The sequence below is a fragment of the Falco peregrinus genome, chromosome 9 (assembly GCF_023634155.1).
Source record: "Falco peregrinus isolate bFalPer1 chromosome 9, bFalPer1.pri, whole genome shotgun sequence".
Taxonomy (NCBI): domain Eukaryota; kingdom Metazoa; phylum Chordata; class Aves; order Falconiformes; family Falconidae; genus Falco; species Falco peregrinus.
In genome coordinates, this window is record NC_073729.1 from 506,628 (window position 1) to 525,620 (window position 18,993).

Below are 18,993 nucleotides of genomic sequence, written 5' to 3' on the forward strand. Positions count from 1 at the left end.
AGTAAACCAGCTTAACCAGCCTCCCTAAGGATGGCTCTAAAGTCACTGAAAAGGAAAAAAAGAAGGTAAGTTCCTAGCCTGGAATGCAAAGGCACCATCTTGGCTCCCAGGCAGGTGGCACTGATGGCCCAGCAGGGTCATGTCCCCACATTCCAGGAAAGATAAAAAAAGTGCAGGACGTGTTTGTGGGGTGGGTTTGATGCATCCTTTCCGTTTGGTGAAAGCCTGAGGAAGGATGTACCCCACGGTGGGACCGGTGGCACTTTAGACCTGAGGTTAAAAAAGTGCTGCACATCAGTGACACTGCCCAAGCTGCTTTCACCACCAAACAATAAAAGATTTGCTTTCTCCAGTATGGTGGGAATGATGCCATAAAGTCGGTCATGGAGAGAAACCCTCTAAGCCTTGCTTGCAAGTTTCAGAAGGCAGGCATTCTTTATGGCAGTGCTGGGAGCACGGGGGAATGTTTCCTCTGAGCGTGCTCACCCAGTTACTCGAGGGCACGCACTATGGACAGCAGAGCACTTGCACACTCATAGCGCATTACACATGCATTTTTCTATGCCATATCGCTCACTATAATGGAACACTTCCAACAAGGAATATATTTTAACTACAATTAAATATAATCTTAGATTAGCAAGATGATGGGTTCTTTTTTCTTTTTGATTACCAAAAAATCTGTCTCAAAAACCTGAAATAACTACCAAGTGCAACATTAGCTTCCCTCCATCTATTTCAGAAGTTCTCGCTTCATGGGTAGTAATTAGGCACATTCTTTATGTTGGGAAGCAAAAGACTTCATTTCATTTTCACTTGCTCTACTGAACAGGAACAATAAAGGAAAGCAGGAAAAAAACTATAATTTTGAATATGATGAACAGTGTAGGCTGACTCCCTGGATGCAAAGTCCCTTAATTTGTCACTTCTAACAGCTTTAGAGAGTCAGCTTGGCCTAACCTTTGTGCACAGGTGTGTTTAACGTAGAGCTAAACACCAAATCAGTGTGGTAACTGGGGAGCTCAGACATCTTGTCCCTTTGCCGAGCCAGCAGCCTTCCCTTAACAGAATCCCTGGACATAAACGTATATACAGTGGAATCTATACGGTGGCATCAAACGTCCGCCCAGACACCACATCCGTCCCTAAAATCCTTCCCCCCAAACAACCCTGAAAGACTTCCCTTGACCCCCTCCTCCACCCTGGCTGTTCCTGAAATCATCCCCCACCTCCACCTCCCCGCCCTGTCCCTAAAACCTTTTCCCCCAGACCCTGGTCCAGCCCTCCCCCACCCTCGGCCCGTCCCTAAAATCCTTCCCCCAACCCCCCGGTTCTTCCCTAAAGGCCTCCATTAACCCCCCGTCCGTCCCTAAAACCCTTCCCCCAGGCCCCCCAATCTGTTCTCTAAATAACGCACACACCCTCAACCCCCCCCACGCCCCCACCCCCGGTGTATCAATACACACACACCCACCTCCCCCCACCCCCCACCCCCCCCACACCCACTCCCACAAACACACATCCTTGCCCCGCCCCCACACACCCCGCTCCATCCCTAAACACCTTCATCCATTCCCACCCGTCCGTCCCTAAACCCCTTCCCCCCGCCCCCTCCCCTGCCCCCGTCCCTCTGTCCCTGGCACGGCCCAACTGCCCAGCACCACCAGACCACTCTGGCACAAACACCGTAAGGCAATGGTTCCCACCTGCCAATAGCAAGTCGAGGAACATTTTTTCTTCTTAAATAGAGAGAGTTTTACTTCATACGATGCCGACTACGCCAAATTATGTTTTGCTGACTGACTGGATACACAGCAAAGCTGAACTCTACATCAAATATAATCAAATCTATCAAATATATCAAAAGATGGAATATATCAAACGCAGTTTCTTATATTACAATAAAAGAAAATAGCATGCAATATGATAAAAGGAACCAGTAGCAGTTACTGTGAGCAATATGATAAAAGAGCAACAGAAGCGAAGCATCCAATTGTTATTCCAAAGTGTTAACATGCCTAAGGAAAGGAGACATCACCAATTCCCACCCCAATTCCCTTCGGCTGGGAGCCCCCTTGCAGCTGGTGCCAGGAGTCTCTCGGGAACTGGGAAATTCCCCTGGAGAAGGTGCCAGGAAGGAATTCTCTTGCTGCTTCCCACCGTGCATGGTAGCCATGTGAGGCACAGCGCAAGGGTTCTGCTCCCTGCTTTCTGTGGTGAGAAAATTGACACAGCACTTTAGAACTCATACAGAAGCAAAAAACATGGCTTGGGAAAGTGCAGGGCTGCTCCCCTGGAGAGGGTTCCAGGCAGGAATTCTCTTGCTGCTTCTCACCCTGCCCTGGCAGCCATGTGAGGCACAGCACAAATGTGCTGCTCCCTGCTTTCTGTGCTGAGAAAACTGACCTCTTTTCAGTGGCAATAATGCACAGCCCAAAAAACTCACCTTGACAAAGTGCAGCAGTGCTCCCTGGAGAAGGTGCCAGGCAGGAATTCTCTTACTGCTTCTCACCGTGCCCGGGCAGCCATGTGAGGCACAAAAGAAAATTTCTGCTCCCTGCTTTCTGTGGTCAGAAAACAGAACCATCACTTTTGAAATGGTGCAGAACCAAAAAAAAGTCACCTTGTCCAAGTGCAGCACTGCTCCCCTGGAGAAGGTGCCAGGCAGGAATTCTCTTGCTGCTTCTCACCCTGCCCTGGCAGCCATGTGAGGCACAGCACAAATGTTCTGCTCCCTAATTTCTGTGGTGAGAAAATTAACCCCTCACATTTTCAATCATATAGAGCCAAAAAAACCTCACCTTGACAAGTGCAGCACGGCTCCCCTGGAGAAGGTGCCAGGCAGGAATTCTCTTGCTGTTTCTCACCGTGCCCTGGCAGCCATGTGAGGCACAGCACAAAAGTGCTGCTCCCTAATTTCTAAAGTTAGCAAAATTGACCGTTCACAGTTGTACTCATGTTGAGACAAGACTTTCTTACTCAAAAGCAAAACCCAAGAAACCACGTACCCGTGGGAACCCCCTTGTCCTTCCGTGTGGCTGGTGACTTCCCATGGCTCTTCCACAAGGCAGGAGAAATAACCATGAATTTGGAAGCCCACGTAAATTCAAGTACACTTAGTCCTCTGACAGTCACTACTTAGGGGCCAGCGGTCCTCTCACCCCTCCACAGATCTGCCTGTTAGTCCTCTAGCAGTCATTCTCCATGGAGGGACCACAAGTCCTCCACACCTACCTACCAGCTCACCAGAAATGAGTCAGACCACGCCAGAAGTGACACTGCCTGACCTGCAGGAGATCTATTAGACCAGTAACGATGGTTTCAAGACAGAAAAGCCCACCACCATCCACCAGCACAGCAGAAAAACAACCAGAAGAAACATCATACACAAACCAAAGGCACCCATCCAAACCCCACAAAGGCAAAATAGCTGAAAAAGGCACTCTCTGCAAAAAAAACCCACCACACAGATCACAAGATAAGATAAAAATGCCATAACCCCAGGAACACAGGGCCAACAAACACAGATTCTGTCCATAACAGTAACACACTTTGACACTAACTCGCTTGACCTCTGACATACTTGACCTTGTTGCCCCCAAACCACAGCACATCGTAGCCCTAAGGCAACACAAAACGGAGCACAAAGTCCCTGAAGATCTCCGCCAGGGCAAAAGCAAAGCACAGAGCCACACAGGAGGGGGGGTTGGAAGGGACCCGTGGAGGTCCTCTGGGCCAAGCCCTCTGCTCCAGCACGCTCGCCTCGAGCAGGTTGCTGAGAACTGTGTGCCCTTGGCCTTTGAAGATCCCCAAGGACAGAGACTGCACAACCTCCTTGGGCAACCTCTGCCAGCATTTGATCGCCCCGAGGGGGAAAATTTGCCATTTCTATCTCTCCTTTCACTGTACCGCATTCCAGAACAGCCATGAGATGACAAGCTCAGGCTTGAAAGCCAGTGCTGTGGCTGGCCTGAAATTCTGTCCCCCTTTTTTTCATCCACTAGTAGCTAAAGGAGGACAAAGAAGGATTTCTTTCAAAGGAGAACTTCTCTTTTCCTCTGTCCTTCTTCTCTACCAGTGATCTGGATTCTGAGTGCTGTGCCACTGTCCTAATGGCTGGGATAGGGATACTTCTTGTAGGACAGGGAGGAGGTGACAGTGGAGATGATCAGGCTGGGGAAGCTGAAGGAAAACGCAAGCAACTGGAGTTGCCTGGAGCAAGAGTGGCCAGCTTCCGAGCTAGGTCACCTCGTGTCCTCAGCTCCCATGCAGGAGCTGAACCACACACATGGACTGCAAAGCAGTGTGACCCATAGAAAAAAGTTTGCTTGGCTCGGGATCGCCCAGGGGCATTTAACTGCAATTCCGCCCTTGTCAGCAGGAAGGAAACATGCCCTGCAAGCACACACTGAGGCACGACACCTTGCCCGGGGCTAAAGGCTACCTCAGGAGACCTACATGGGACCCCCCAGCACCTGGATTGCTGGCTGGAGGATGGGTAGGTCAAAGGACCCTGATGGGAGCCCTGCAGGCTCTCATACATTGGACCAACGGGCACCTTCCCTTGTCATACAGAGCATCCTCTCGGATGCTCTGGACAGTTTCTGGTAGATCTCTGGAGAAGAGCTTCTCCCCAGGCCTCTCCCATGGGCTTGCTCACCCCCGGAGCCCTTCCCAAGCACAGCCCCAGCAGGTGGATGCAACCGGCGTTGCAGGGAAGAACAAGCAGCAGGCACCACAGTCAGCACTGCGGGAAAGCTGGGACCCCAGACACCCACCCAGGCTCTCCAATCCCAGCCTGGCCCACAAGAGTGCCTTTATCTCCCTTTCCCAGAAGTGCTGAATTCCCCTTCCAGCATTAGCCACTGGACCCACGCTGCTTCTTGCTGCAGTGTACAACAGCCACAAGAGAATTTGCTAGATGTCTCTGATTTCCTGCATTTTTCCTGAACAGGGCGGGTGTGTAACTCTCTGAATCACTTCTCTTTGAAGCAAGGCATTGCTTAGGGTCAACAGTGAAACGAGACACGGGCCATCAAAAGCTGACTATTTTTCCCCTTCTTTGCCATGGTCACGGCCTACCCCACAGACTCGCCCCTGGCCGTGTCGGCCACCGGCTGGGTGAAGGTCATGGCTAACAGGGCAAGGGCTCCAGTGTGGCGCTCATCCAGCCCTGATTGCCAAGGGTGAAGCCTTAGCACCCAGGTGGAATAAAGCCTTCCCAAGCAAGGGTGGTGCTCCAGGGGCACCACAATTCCTGCCGAAGCTCACCACACATTTCATTTCCCTGTGGCGCCTGGCAGGACACGAGCGGCTCTTGACTGCTGCTAGTCCCCCCGTCTTTTGGTAAAAATGGAAGTTTTTCCTCCTGCTGGGCCTGCTCCAGTTCCAGCGCCTTGGGGCCTGAGGCCTGGCACGGCCTGTGTGCCAGAGGCCTTCCGACCGCTAGGCCGGCCTCCACCAAGAGGAGTCTGCCTCAGGCCACAACGGTCACCTCTAGGAAAAACGGCTTCTTTTATCGAGCAGGGCCCTGTCCAAACCCCAGGGCAAAGCGCTGGCCGCAGGCGCAGGGAGGTGGCCCTTGCCCCCTGCCCTGTCCTGCGCGGGGCTCCCCGGGGCGAGGCAGGCCCGGCCATACTGGAGAGGGCCCCAGCCCCGCCCCGCAGGCCCCGCCCACTTTCCGTTGGGCTCAGACCGTTGGTCACGGGGAGCCCACGGCCACCACAGGCAGCAGGGCAGAGCCGTGCTGGCACGCAGCGGCGCTGGCAGGAGGCAGCCTCTGGCCCAGCAGCGCTGCCACAGCACCAGCACCCCGCTTCCCAGCCTCGCCGTCGCCGGCTGGGCCCCCTCCTCGCTGCACGGCCAGGGCCCTCCTCTCCCGGGCAGGATGGGCCAGGCCAGCTGCTGCTGCGGCTCCAGGTGGGCTCCCCCCGGGCTCGGGGACACGCGGGCACAGCTGGGCCACGCAGCACTGGCGTTGCTCATGCCCGCCGCTCTCTGCTCTGCAGGGAGGCTCTCAGCGACGCCGAGCCGGTGCTGAGCGCGGACGTGCGGCTGACCCGGGGCCGCAAGAGGAGCGAGAGGCGCCTTCTGCTCCTCCACGAGGAACTGGTGGTCGCCAAGTTGCGGTAAGACCCTCAGAGCCCAGATCCTTGCCCCCAGCCCCGGCCCAGGGACACCCTGGCACCAGCCCCAGGCCCCGGCCCCTCGGTGCTGGAGGCACCAATGTCCGTCCCAAGGGCAGGTGGGGGACAGGGCTCTGCGCGTGGGGACCCAGCCCAAGGAGCCCCCCTCCAGCTCAGTGCCCGCCTCTGCTCTCTGCAGACATGGCACCAGGCTGCGCCCACAGCTCCGCCTGGCGCTGGACCAGCTGTGGGTGCTCAGCAGCGGGAAGGAGGCTGCGGGGCAGGATGGACAGGAGGAGGAGGAAGGCAGCGATGAGGACAGCACCTCTGTCATCCTCGCCTGGCCCACCGGCTCCTGCATCGCCACTTTTGGGTGAGTCGTGGTCGGGCAGCAGAGGTTCCCAGCCGTGCCCACGCCATCCCATGAACACAGGCCTCTGCCTTGCGTGCAGAGCTGGGCAGGGAGCAGGCAGCCCGGTGGCAGGGAGGGAGGGATGGGGGATGTTTCCCCATCCTGCATCCCCTGGTCACCTTTTGGTCCCCAGAAGGGAAGGGCAAATGCAGCCGCTCAGGCAGGACAGAGCGACCCAGGGCTTGGACAGCGCCTCTGTCCTGCCCCACAGCACAGGGCTGTGCAGGCACCCACCTTTGCCCAGGGCTGGGGGCAGCAGGGCCTGACGCTCTCTCTCCTCTCTATCTGCAGATCCCAGGCACTGAAGGAGCTGTGGGTGGCCACGCTGCTGGGGTAAGCCGGGGGGATGCTCCAGGAGAAGCTGGATGGACGGGGGAACACAGCCCCCAGCTGGGGAAGGTGCCCCCGTGGCTGCGAGCAGCTCTCGGGCACAGCTGCCTGACAAGAGACAAGAGACGGCTTGGGGCTCACCCAGCTCTCTCCCTCTCCCTTCCCGGTGCACAGGACACCAGAAGGATGCACGGGAGCCCGCGTCACCCATCTGACATCCATCAAGCTCCTGGAGAAGGAGCTGAGCCGCCGCCACGCCGTGAGTATCTCTCTGCTCTGGGCCCTGTCCCCAAGCACTGCTCCTGCAGCCGAGCAGCAGAGCCATGGCTGCTCACCTTCTTCCCCTCCTTCTCTCCTGCCCAGTGGAGGACACTGTGCGCCAGGAGCCTGGAGAGGCTGATGGAGGCACAGGCAGAGGTGAGAATGGCTGCCTTGCACCTGCCTCTGGCTGCGCCGGGATGCGCAGGGACTGGGGTGAGCTTGTGCGGGAGGGACAGAGGGTCTGATGGTGCCACTCAGGGAGCAGAGAGTTTTGGGAAGCCAGCAGCACGCCAGCACGTTCTGACTGGTGACACTGGGAGGAACCCTGCCACATGGGGAAGAGAGCCCGGGAGGGCAGAGGGTCCCAGCTCTGCCGCGCTCAGGCTGCTGGTGGCCCTTTCTGCTGCGGGGCTGCTCTCCAAGCACAGCCCGATTCTTGGTTCTTGCAGGCTCATCCCAAGCAAGGGCCTGCGACGGCCCCATCTGCAAACGCAGGGGGACTTTGCCCCGCACCAGGTGAGTTTGGGAAAGCAAGGCAACCTCCTGCAATGCTGTGCTCACTTGTCCCGAGTGTCGCCGTGCAGGTTGGGCAGCCCACGGAAGGATGTCACCTGGACGGACAAGGACAACTGCTGGGCAGTGCCTGCTGGATATGCTTCTGCGGGGACACGGAGCCTCTGCTGCTGCCCGCAGCTTGCAGGAGGGCAGGGCGAAGGCTGGCACAGGCTGACCCCGTGGCACGATGGCTCTCAAGAGCCTCTAAGTCAACACCTCCGAGCCACAGCCGCGGTTCCAGCTGCTGCCTCCCTGCCCATCCTGCCGCACCACACAGCACCGTGCTGCCGGCAGGGCAGCGCAGGGCAGGGCAGGCGCTGGGACCGCTGGCCTGGGGTCTCCATTGGTGGTGTCTTACTCTGTTTTCCTCTGCAGCAGGAGGGAGCAGCAGCGGGAGCAGCACCAGCAGGAGGAGGATGGGGCTGCCCTGGCCCTTTGCCCTGCGGCGCACCCCGGCCGCTGCCCAGGCGCCAGGGCAGGCGGGCTCCAGCTGCAGCAGGGCGCTCTTTGGGCAGCCCCTGGCAGCCCTCTGTGGGGAGGACAACACGCTGCCCCGGCCCATCCAGGTAAGCCAGCCTGGACAGACGGGGTCCCCAGCCCTCCCTCCGGCTGCTCTGGAGAGGGCCTGCGTGTCCCCAGCAGCTGCGGGGACAGGGCACTGGGCTCTGCACCCCCAGAACCTGCTTCTGGTCCCAGACCCTTTGTGGCGCTTAGGCAACCACGTCTGGGGCAGAGCTCTGGTCCTTGCCACCGCTTGGTTCTTCAGCCAAGCAAGTGGCCTCCTGCCTCTCCTGCAGGAGCTGCTGGCTGTCCTGCACCAGCAAGGACCAGCAACGGAGGGGATATTCCGCAGAGCTGCCGGTGGGACAGAACTTCGGCAGCTGCGCGAGGCCCTGGACCGCGGCAAGGACATCGACGTAGGAAGCCAGCCTGCGCTGCTGCTGGCCGTCATCTTGAAGGTGAGCACTTCTGACCTGCAGCTGGAGGAGCTCCTGGCTGGCCTGCAGCGTTCAAAGGCTCACCTGCAGCCCTTGGCATTGCAGGACTTCCTGCGAAGCATCCCCACCAAGCTCCTCGTCGTCGACCTCTACGAGGACTGGATGGCAGCCATGGAGAGGGCCAGCAAGCAGGCCAAGGTGGAGGAGCTGAAAGCGTAAGTGTGGGCAGCAGCCTGCCTGGTGAGCAGGGACCGGGAGAGTTCTGGGACCTGCCTGCAAAGGCACGGGCTCCTCAGAAAGCTGTCTTTTCGGGCAGCTGCAAAGCTGTGCAACACGGCCGCTGGCTCCCACCCGCCTGGGGCCAGCTGCAGGGACGGCTGTGGGCACCCTCTGCTTCATCAGCCTTGTCTTCCTCTTCCCTCAGGGTGGCCAACAAGTTGCCTGCGGCCAACCTCCTCCTCCTGAAGCGGCTGATGGCCCTGCTGCAGCACATCGGCCACAACGCAGCCACCAGCAGAATGAGCTGCAGCAACCTGGCCATCTGCGTCGGGCCCAACCTGCTGAGCCCACCCAACGAGGACCTGCTCCCGCTGCAGGCCATGCTGGCGGTGACCGAGAAGGTACGCCCTACCCAGCAGCCAGTGCTGCCTTCCCGGCCCATCGGAGCTTGGCTGTTGCGAGGTCCCTGGCTGCCTCCTCCCTTGGGCCAGTGCTGGTGGGCTGGGTGCCTGGAAGAGCAACCCCCAGCCGCAGCCGCCTGCGCAGGCGAAGGGTCAGCAGTGGGAAAGGCTGCTTGACACGTCTGCAGGCACCTGGCTTGAGACCAAGGCTTTGATGTCTGCAGGTGAACGTGCTGGTGGAGTTCCTCATTGAAAACTGCGGGGACATCTTTGGGGAGGAGGTGGCCGGCCTCTCCCCTCCATCAGCCGAGGAGGTGCCAGCACCCATGGACAGGGGCACAGGTAGGAGGCGGGACTGAGGCTTGTCACAGACACTGGGGCTTGGGATGCCAGAAACCTCAACGCTGACGAGACAAGTGGTGTAGGGCTCGGCTGGGCTTTGCTTAGGTGTTCTTGACTTCCAAGAAGTCGCGCTGCTGCACGTGCTTTTGCTTTCCAGAGCTGCGGTGCGAAGAGCAAAGTGGCCCTGCAGGCACAGCAGAGACCCAGCGTCCGGCAAAAGCCTTTCTGGATGCAGCCGCCTCTGTGCTGGACATCGACAGCGGAGCTGGGGGAGACACAGGGGCAGGGCCCAAAGCGGCAGAGGTACGGCAGCTCCACAGACGCTGGGGCAACATGTCTCAGGTGGGACAGTAATTTCCCAGGAGGCCAAGCAGCCGCTGGGCCTCCTCCTGGCAGCCGCTCTCTTGTGCCTTTGGGGTTCCTCCTCTCCCCCCAGAGTGGTGCGTGCTAAGGAAAACTGGAAAGGCTGTTTCTGGAATGCACTTCATTAAGTGTGATCTGCTTCATCAAATAAAACATACCTACAAAATACCCACAAAAGGACAGAAAGGAGTAGCTGCCACCTTGAGAGGGCTTTTGCTCAAATCCTACTCCATCGCAGCTTCATCAAGTCTAGGCTGCGTTGGCTGGACTGTGCAAAATGTGCACGATGCAAACCAGCATCTCCTCTGTAGAGCTCATACAGCAATTTGGCAGTCAGGCCCTCACTACCCCAGGCTGTCACTTGCCACCCGTTACCTCCCAAGTTTCTGGTTTAGGCACCTCCAGATTTGCCTCCAGGCACCCCCGAGGGCACGGCAGAGTCCCTGGCACGCCTGCCACAACTGACCAGCCTGCCCCAGGAAACCAGGTAGGAAGAGCTCCCCTTGCCTGACCTGAGAGCTCGCTGCAGGGGCTTGGGGCTTTCCCCATCTCATCACGCTGTGGGATGGAAAGGTTTGCAGGCTCCCACCAGGAGAAGGAAAAGTCAAGGAAAAGGAAGAGAAAAGAAGCCTGGGCAGAGGAGAGGGACAGCCAAGCACAAACAAAACGGAGAAGAGAGGAAATGACTTTGTGGACCCAAACCTGAGAAAATGCAGGAAGCTGCAGCACGTCAGGAAGGCCAGGTGCGTACCACGCGCTGCTGCCCATCTTTCCCAGCCCTGAACACGGCCCTAAGTCAGCCCAGCTGGCTGGCAAGGGCCGGCGAGGGCTGGTGCTGAGCAGGGTTTGGGATGAGCCCCACGGCAGCTCCCCGGGGGCTCCCCGTCGAGCCCTGCTGCGCGGCACAGGGGCACTGTCAGCATCCCTGCGCACGCACAGCTCCCTAGGGACATCACCCCTGGGGAGAAGGCACCGGAGCCGGCCTCGAGTGGAGGCCAGCAAGAGCTGTCCCTTCTGGGCCATGAGGAATTCCTCGGAAACAGCGTCCCCCAAAGAGGGGGGAACCAAATCCTGCCTCTTCCTGCCTCTGGGGGCTTATCAGAGCTTTCCGACTCTGTCGTTGCAGGTGCCGACTGATTTTCACCGGCTGAACAGCTGTGACTCCTGGGCCCCTGCAGCTGCTGTTGACAATAAAAGAATCTTTTCCCTCTCCTGACTGTGTCTGCCATAGGGTCTTGTGGAGTGGGGAGCGCTTGTGCTGGGGTGGACCCTCGGGGAGGAGATTGGGATGGTCCCTTGCCCCAGCACCCTTTCCAGCGGGCATCGGGGCTGAGCTGAGGGGCTTTAGGAGGAAAAGCAAAGCACAGAGCCACACAGGAGGGGGGGTTGGAAGGGACCCGTGGAGGTCCTCTGGGCCAAGCCCTCTGCTCCAGCACGCTCGCCTCGAGCAGGTTGCTGAGAACTGTGTGCCCTTGGCCTTTGAAGATCTCCAAGGACAGAGACTGCACAACCTCCTTGGGCAACCTCTGCCAGCATTTGATCGCCCTGGGGGGAAAAAATTGCCATTTCTATCTCTCCTTTCACTGTACCACATTCCAGAACAGCCACGACATGACAAGCTCCCTACAGCTCTGGCAAAACCAAACTGGGTGGAAATCAGAAACTGGTACTGCTGTATAAGCAGCACAGCCTTTAAACCCAAACCAAGGGTTTAATTCTAAAGGTCAGCTGTTGGAGCACCATGAGGCTCTGGTGGGACAGCTCTGGAAAGAGTTAAGCCTACGCATCTTCAAAAGTTCTGCTCACCTTGGAAGAGGCCACATATGCAGGGCTAGCGCTGCCCGTACCCTGGAAGGTTAATTTAACCCTAATTTCTAAATAGCACTGCAGATACCATTTGAAGGGCACAGCACTGTCTGCCTCTGTCTCACTAGGAGCAAACACTGACCCGCTGGCTAATTATTCAGCTGCTTTGGGGGGGTGGGGGTGGTGGTGGTGGTGGTAATTTGCAGTAGATTTAAAAACCACCCTCTTGCCAATTCAAGTCTGCTCCGACTTCAGTGAGAGCAGCTGGGGAGAACTGCAGTCAATGCTGACATGCTCTTCAAAGCCTTCACTGCCCCCAGCCTGCACGGTTTGCTCAGAGAGCAACAGAATTGCCCGTCAGCCAGAACAAGGAACAGAATCACTAAAGCAGCATCCCCTCATCGGCACTGTTTTTAAGTTTATCTCCTCCGTGTTTTGCTGTCTCTCCATATGGCCGTTTTGTTAATAAAGGCAGTGTCGCCAAAGGCTTGAGGTAATAAACAATTAAATTAGTAAATGAAAAAAATTGTGTGCTAGAGGGGAGAAGCCAGTATGGGAATGGGAACTGCGTGTTCTGCCCTTGCTTACACCACACCTGACCAAGAGCCTTTATACATTGCCTGAAAAATCAGTTATCTGCAGTGAATCCCAGTGACAAGACAAATAGTTACAGCTTTTTTTCTTTTTTTAAAAAACAAACAAAACTTGGTCTCTTCTGCAAGGTCAGCTCCAGTTGAATGTGACAGCAGCGCATCCCTGGGAACGCCGAAGGGGATCTGCACTGAGCCACCAGGCACCCTCCTGAAGACGAAGCAGCTGGCTGTACGACCGCTGCTGGAAACCAGGCAGCAGCGAGCTTCACCTGGAGCACAGGGCTCTGGATCAGGGAGGTCAGGGACCAGGCTGAAGGAGACAGGACCCCGCATTACGACTGTCATGAGAAGAGGAAATCCCAAGGAAGGTCTTCTGCCTCCTCCCTCGTTACAAGGCGCTGGGAAACCATTTGCGCCCTGTGGCAGCACATAACAGACCCAGCACGGGGGTTATGCAGGCAGAAAAACCTGCCACTGATTAAGAAAACTTACACCCTAGGCCTGTCTCTTCTTTCCTGATCACAGAGACGTGACATGCAGCTGCCTTCTGTGGTGCCAAGAGATGTCAGCCTTAGCAGCCACATAAAACATCTCCGAGAAGACAGCATGACAAAGAACAAGTAGGAAATGACCTAAGAATGATGCTTTTTCCTTTCTGCAGGGAGAGCAAACACTTCCATCAGTCCATAACAAGCCTTTGGCACTTGTCAATACAGCAAAAATCAGGCACTTAGGGAGGCAGGAAAAGAAGATGACAATGGAGCAAGGAGGAGAAACAGCCACTTTTGTCAGCAGGTTACATCAGCCCCCAGCTAAGCTGCAACAGCTCCTTCATGTTGACTCATTCCTCCAGTCTTTTTTTACCCAAGACAGACACAAATCCTCCCCTTGCTGGATCCAGAGGATTCCCTAACACGCTGGGCTGCCTGGCAGCTGGGAAAGCAATCTGACAGGGAAAAGCACACCCGACAGACACAGGATTTGACAGTGTGAGCACAGGACGACACACTGGTCCCAAGGGTCGCAGATCTGCAGACACCCTGGCAAGCAGGGATAAGCCAACCGAGGACGCAGGTATGCAGTCCCTACACCCCTCTTCCAACCCAAAAAGCCCCGTCTCAACACACAGATTTGGCGGGTTTTTACTTATTTTCTTCTGGTGGCAGAGATACTCCCTCCCTGCTGCTCCCTGCAACTGAGAATAGAACAGACACAACTCACCCAGCAGAGAGGAGAGGGGTACAGGGAAGCTGGTGCCTGAGGGGGACTGCAAGGAATTCCTGAAGTCACTATCCCAAAGTGAAGTTCACCGCAAATCATGCTGGCTTGCTCAGGTAATGATCTTGTCTCCCACAAAGCCAGCAGCAAGCTTGCCTTAACAGGAAGAGCAATTATCACTCGAGGGTTAAGAGTACCACCGGGGTGGCAGCACGGCCACCTGCATTACAGCATTTTCCTTTTCTGTTTCAAACAAGACACCAGCCTTTCGTTTGCCCTGTTGCCACCCCTTAAATTAACCTCATTCAGTTTGTCAAGCTGTCCGTCAGTCTGCATAACATTCCCGATGCAACGCTCCTGTGAAAATTTCAGTCGATAACTCGCCCTTTCAATTGGAGACCATGATCTCTGAGCCTCACAGCCACCGTTTGCAGACTGGCCAACAAATGGGAGACAGGGAAATGACGGCTCACCCCCCTGCAGCAACCTCCAAGCAGGAACCAGAGCAGCGGCTTTGGCGCTTTAGAGGACACAAGGCTTGGGTTCAGGGACACGGGGGAATGAAGGATGCCCGTGTCACCCATCAGCTGGGCTAAGGCACAGCGCAGCCTGCTCCGCTCTCAGGTGGACACGTGCACGTCACCCTGACACCCGACTGCATCTCAGGCTTTATCTCCACAATTATTCAGTCCCCTCTGCTTCCCGTCAAGGAGCTGCCAGGCAGCGTAAGGCAGCCAAGGGCAAAACTTCAACTGGGGCAGCAAAAGAGCGGCAGAGCAGGCAGCTGCTGAGGGCCAGGGCGCAGCTCGGGCACATCTCACCCACGCCCGCGCTGCTCCCATCAGGCAGCCTCAGCAGCACCGTGCCCGGAGTCTGTCTGAAGAGCCTTTGGTGAAGCGGCTGATGGAGCAGGTTCCCAGGACCTGCCTCCTGGCACGTCTCCATGAGAGCAGCAGCTGCCCTGAAAAGCAGAGATGCTCACCATGGGGGAACTCAGCCCCGTGGAGTCAGCAGGGGGGATCATCACACACACAGAGTCACAGAGCGGCTGGGGCTGGCGAGACCTCTGGAGATCATCTGGTCCAAGCCACTGCTCAAGCAGAGCCCGTCTTTATTGCAGGGAAAGAAACCGTCCCTGAGCCGCCTCGTGTTACTGCTCTAGTGACTGATCAGCCCCAGGACTGGCAGAGATGGCGGTGAAGCACGACAGGCTTTATTGCCCAGTCCCATGGGTTAGGGCCCTGAGGCAACGGAGGGGCAGATGTACCCTGCAAGCCCCCCGGCTACACCGCGAGCTGCCCGGGGAGGAGGGAGGCATTGCACCGGGACAGCAGGACCCGAACAGCTCTGCGGGTCACTGCCTGCGACAGGCATGCAAACCCATCATTTCAACACCAGTACCAGCCATCCCTGGTGGCTTGCTCTCGCCACAGATGGAAAGCGGGTTTTCATGGTGGATTCAAAGAAAGCTGCCCTGGGAATCCCTCCCCCACTTGGAGGTTACTGTTGTCCCCCAAACAGCTGGAAAAGCAGCAAGGAGGAAATTCGCCCCCCTCCCCCTTGGCCCAGGAGGCTGAGCCTGGCCTCTCGCACGCTGCCTGATGCTTTACCCGCAGACCCAACCAAGCCCACAGAGCCAGGCCTGGGTGAACCAGCTCCACAAATCCAGCCCACCTAGCATGGAGCAGAACAAACCTCCTCCCAACCCTGTTTTTAAGCCCCTCACAGATCCCACCTCCAGTGAGCGGCACATCGCACCCAGCGTCCGCACAGGAGCCCTCCCTGGCTGCACCAGCCCTGCCCCCCCCTGCCAGGGCAGCGACCCAACCGCCTCCTGCCACGCAGCTTGTCAGCTGCAGCCTCCATCAGTTCAACGGCCTTTCCCTGCGACTGGCCCCCGGAGATGCCCTGCAACGCGACGGAGCCCACACGCTCTGTAGCTACACAACCCTTACCGTTATATTTTTGTGCAACACCACAGCTGGTTGGGCGCCCAGCAGGTGTGAAACTCACCTCACCACAGGCAGGCTGAGGACAAACTTCACACCCCAGACTCTGTCACAAACAGCAGTCTGACACAAAGCAAACGCAGACCTAATGGGGAAAGCGTCGGGAAATCCATGCCCTTCCAGGAGCAAAGGGCCACAGGGGCCTCTTGATCTCAGAGCTCCAAAGACACGACTCTCCGTTAAATACCGTCCAGAAAACAGAGGGAAAACTTGTAAAGATGATCCAGACTCATTTCTGCACAAACATCTATGCAAGCTATTTTACTGAGGGGTGCCCCAGCTAAAACTGCCCCCAGAGCCAGGCTCCTCTCGCTGCGTTGGGACGGAATATCTTGCTTTCTCTCCGAGACAGCAATATGGGAACGTTGCATGTAAAAATCAGGCCACAGGCTGCTACAGACCAGTCAATTTTCATTGGGAAATAGCCCCACAGATACTTACCATCTCTACACAGAAGGAAGCAGGGATGACAGCCTGATTGGAGAGGTGGAGAGTTTTGGACGCATCTTGTAGAACTTCAATACTGCTGGAATTTATCTCACTCAGATGCACGTAGACAACCCGTTCTTCTCCAATGCTCACTAAACAGATATTCTGCTCCAGGAAGCAGGTAGGAAAGAAAAAAGAAAAGCAGGGGAAGTTAAAAAATATGAGACAGCTCTAAGTGTCCTCCTCGACTGGGCGATAAGTACGGCTGTTGGAAGTTTTCAGTGTTGCAAGGCTGAAACAGAAGGCCTGGGGCAAGTGCAGGCTCGGGAGTGACCCCATCTGAAAGCCACAAGCTCCCGTTCTCAGGGGACAGAGAAACCCTGGGTCCCACGCTCTCCTTTCCAGACCTCCTCCACAGTTAGCTCTCCTTTCTCTGCCTTGTGCCTGCTCCCGCTCCTTCTGCCGCTCAGCCTTGCCCCAAACCTCCCTGACCGCTGCTGCTGCACAGCGACACTTGGACAGTTACTTCTCTGACATTCCCAAAAATGCACCTCTGAAAACCAGCACAAGCCAGAAGCGAAGCAGGCTCTTCAGAGCAGAGATCGTGCAAGTTATGGCCTCTGATGTGTGCTTATGTGTATTCCTGGTATGGCATGAATAACAGGCATTAATTATTCATTACATCATTCAAGTGGTGTTTTTTCTCTTGACAGTCAGAACCAAAAGCTTTCTCCTTGCAGAACTGGCACAGACTACTGGAGGAGGAACACAGATCCCTTTGCTAAACCACCTTCCCACATCATTAAAAACAACGAGAATTTGTCCACTCTTGCGGTGGATTTCACTGGTTCCAAACACCTCAACACTTCAACAGGATCTGAATGCATAGAACTCCCAACACTGACCAGACGCCGTATGATTCACTGGAGGGCACAGAGTACGATTTAACCGAAAAAGAAACCAGCTTCCACGATGTAAAACCTTTAGTGATGTCTGGCTCAAGGAAGTGGTATTGACAGCTGTCAGAATCACCAGCCCAACTCAGCCAGAAGCAGCAGCATCCAGAAATGCTCATCCCTTGGCAGGGCACTGCTGCGTGCAACTAAGAGCCAAAAACCTCACCTACCAAGGCTGGGGCCTCCAAAATAAGGAACTGAAGCCATGCACGATGATGCATGTCTGGGCGATGCTGCCCAAAGCTCCCGGGAAGGAGGAGCTGCAGGGAAGAGCTGCGCCTCGCCAGCCAGCTCAGCTTCCCGGTGACAGCGGGACAGCAGCAGCAAAGGCAGGGCAGAGCCCTTTGGGGATGAGCGGAACAACATCTGGAGGATGCCCAGGAGAGCTGCCTTCTGTCAGCCTGTGTACTAACACCACGCATCCTCACCACCAAGGAGAGGGCTTCAGAAACGCTACCCCTTCATCTACAGGGTTCTAAAAGGGACAAGGAAAATGCCACGCAACAGCGTTACAGGCAACATGGCACAGGGAAAGGCAGCAACAAGCGATGGCAGCTCTGCCACCAGTAACGCCAGCGCTGGGATTTACCAGCTCCTTCATGCAGATGACACACGCCAGACTGGAGCTGGCACGCGTTCACCTGCAAACAAAATACCCGACAACGGAGCTGTGGAGGGACTCTGCACAGCCTGGATGAAAGATCTGTACCACGTTCTGCCTGAAACGGTGGTAAAGACCAGGCATCGACACTGGGCACCCCAGCCTAAGGCAAGAACGAGCTTTGAAGTTCTACTGGAACACACTGCAGCGATTCCCAAGGTCAGACTTGGAGCCGTACGGGTAGGATCTGCCACCAGCGCAGGACACGTAACAAGACAGCCAGCTCTTCTGCCAGCCCAGAAAGCTTTGGGTGCGTCAGCTACCAGGGAACTACTGGAACTGCACTGCAACCAGAAGACAGACCTATAGAAAATGCAACGCATCTAGTCCTTTCTTTAGGCACAGCTACGCTTCTCCAGCTGAAATGCTCGCCCTTTGGCCAAAACATTGACACGTTCACGTCCAAACAGAAAAGATTAAGGTAAGGTCAACTTTCAATTTATAAATTGTTAGCCCAAGCGTAAAAGCTTTTCAAGGTACCTGTAGCTCAAAATCCAGCTGACATTTAAACAACTGGTTATTCCAGTGGGGAGAAACCCTCCTCTTTCGGGGAAGCATGCCTTCTGTTTGCAAGCAACTGTTTTGTCAAACTTGAGACTTCCCTGCAAAGCCTGCATTGCCTGGCCTTGCTGTTGACTGGTTTACATGCACATCCCCAGCAGCCAGGGTTGAGATGACCAGTGGCATCCAAGGGATTTGGCATCATCGTTTCAATTCGGTTTATAAAAAGTTTATATCCCTGCAATTGTTTTCAAAATGTCAGCCTTCCTTTCTGTTACAGAAAGCTTCACGTTCTCGGGAATCCTCTGATATCCCCTTCCGTGCTCAGAGAGAGGACAAGACATTTTAAAACAGCTGCTTCAAAAGTTAGTATCCTTTTAAATTAAAGTTTAATTAACTAAATTTGTTCTCGATTTCAGCCAGTGGAAGCCAGGACACCAGATACAACGTTCTCTTGCCTACACTTTGTTGTTGCTGCTGTATATGCCTGAACGCAAATGTCCTGTAGGAGCCTTTAGTCCAGGAATGCTTTGCCTCACCCCTTTTCAAGCTTGGTAGGGAAAAAAAAAGAAAAGAAAAAAAAGCTTGTGCTCCAGATGCAAGCAGTGTGGAGTCTCATGCGTCTTTGGCTGGGGCTTTTGGCAAAGAGATATGATGGATATTTCTCAGGCGGGATGGACCTGACTTTCAGGAAAGCTTAAATCCAGCTTTACAGAAATCATCATTTCAGCACGGTCTCTTACACCGCTCTTGCTTTAGTGGTATTCAGCGATGTCCCCGTGCACTCCCGAACAAGAGTTCTAATGAAGCAGCGGTTGCTGCTCATCTCGTAACGCAGGAGAGCGAGAGACCCAGGAATTGCTCTGGGTTTCAG